Source organism: Penaeus vannamei, chromosome 17 (assembly GCF_042767895.1).
Source record: "Penaeus vannamei isolate JL-2024 chromosome 17, ASM4276789v1, whole genome shotgun sequence".
Taxonomy (NCBI): Eukaryota; Metazoa; Arthropoda; class Malacostraca; order Decapoda; family Penaeidae; genus Penaeus; species Penaeus vannamei.
Window position 1 is genome coordinate 14,926,678 of NC_091565.1, and position 2,500 is coordinate 14,929,177.

Sequence of the window (2,500 nt, forward strand, 5' to 3'; positions counted from 1 at the left end):
CCCTACACCCCCCCCTTCTTACACCTCCTCTCCCCTCTTTCTGCTCTCCCTGCTAACCTCGCCCTCTCCCTCCCCTCCCTCAATCCCCTCACCCCTCCTTCACCCCACCCTCACTCCCCTAACCTTCCCTCCCTCCCCTTCCCCTCCCCCCCCCCCCTCCCTCCCCCACTTCCCAACTCAATGGGACTTTTGACGATCAAGGTGAAGACATGTCGAGACACGTCGCATGACCTTGAACTTTTTTCTTTCTTTTTCTTTCTTTCCTTCTTTCTCTCTCTCTCTCTCTCCCTTTTATACTTTTTTGTACATTCTTCTATATTGAGACCGAGCAATGTGTTACTGTTAGTTAAGAATTGTATCTGCCAAACTTTAGATATTTCTTTAATATCCTCTTTGTAAGAATTCGTTTATTTGTATATTTTATTTTGTTCTTATCTTTTTCTTCTTTCTTCTTTTTTCTTTTTCCCCTTTTTTGGGGGTACTTAGGTTTTTTTCTGTTCTTTCTTTGGATATTTTGCGAATTTATTCCACATAATCATAAAAGAGTTCTATTTATTACATTCAGCTTATCCTCCGCCCCCCCCTCTCCAATACTTCAGTATTTCTGTTCATTCTCACTTTATTTCTCCTTTCTTGCTTTCATTCTTATCGTTAGAAAGGTGAGGCGGATTTTTTTCTTTCTTTTTTTATTGAAAATATCGTAACTATATTCGTTACCGCTTTCATTATCGTTATTCCTGCAACCGTCACTGTTATGATTATCGTCATCAACAATTTTTTGGCTTCCTTCATTGGAAAATTATGATCCATGGTGGAGTATCAAAATATCGTCTCGTTTCATTATCTTCACCAATTTAGATATCTGTTTTTTGTCGCAAAATACTTCAAACAAAATATTTGTTTGAAGTTTGTCTGTCTTTCGCGTGCTCAAACGGAGGGTGGAGAGAGAGGAAATGTAGGAGGGAGAGAGAGAGAGAGAGAGAGAGAGAGAGAGAGAGAGAGAGAGAGAGAGAGAGAGAGAGAGAGAGAGAGAGAGAGAGAGAGAGAGAGAGAGAGAGAGAGAGAGAGAGAAGAAGAAGAAGAAGAAGAAGAAGAAGAAGAGAAGGGGTAGAGGGGATGAAACGAGAGAGCAGGAAGCAAGGAGGGAAGTGGGGAGAAAGGAGAGAAAAGAGATAAGGAATGAAGAGAGGAAAAAAAAAAGAGAGAAAGGGGAAGACAGAGAGTGGAAGCCAGAATGAAAGAGATAGAAAGAAAGAAGGAGTGAGAGTAAGAAATTCAAACTAAAAGTAAACTAGATACAGAAAAATATGAAGACTATTAAAATACCACGAATATATAAAACCAATCATTTGCACATATCATTTGCATATGCTTCATTGATCAATTAAATCAATCATAGAGTAATTAAGTAATGGCTCACCAGTAAACAGGATTAAGCTAGTAAATATTGCCCAAAGTATCTATTGTGCAATGTGTGATAATCTGAAAGCTGCATAATGATAGTAGAATGATTGCCAAAATGATAGTGATAAGCATAATGATAATTCTAATTGTAAGTAGCATTAGTAGTAGTAGTAGTAATAGTAGTAGTAGTACTAATAGTAGTAGCAGTAGTAATAGTAGTAGTAGTAGTAGTAATAGTAGAAGTAGCGGGAGTATTAGTAGTAGCAGTATAATGGCAGTAGTAATAGTAGTAGTGTAAGTAATAGTTGTAGTAGTAGTAGTACCAATAATAGTAGCAATAGTAGTAGAAATAGAAATGATAGCACTAGTAGTATAAGTAGAAGGAGTAGTAATAGTAAAAAAATAATCATAGCGTTAGTAATATCAGCATTACTAATAATTATATTAGTAGTAGTAATAATGGTAATATAAGTAGTAGCCGTAGTCGATAAGTAATAGTTGTAGAAATTATTTGACTGCTCTCCCTTTACCTCTGTATACTTATAATAAAATATGTGAAACTGTTTCTGGTACAGTAGTACGACGTAGAGTTAAAATGCATAATTTATTTTTCTTTTTTATCAATATATGATAAGCTTATATGTAATTCTTTAGCTGTGCATCCCGTGATCATTAATTCATTTACTCTATGAATATTTAGCAAAGAAAATGATTGGCAGAAAGGAGTAACATTCTTTGTATTGCTAAAATAACAACACACGTACACACGCACATACAGACATGGACATACACACACATGCAGACAGAGAGAGACTCGTATACGCAAACATACACACACACACACACACACACACACACACACACACACACACACACACACACACACACACACACACACACACACACACACACACACACACACACACACACACACACACACACACACACACACACACACACACACACACACACACACACACACACGCACGCACACACACATGCAAACATACCCACACATACACTCAAACTCTCCCATGTATGCACACACGTACATAATACACAAACGAGTACGGGTATCATTGCAAGAAGCAACACT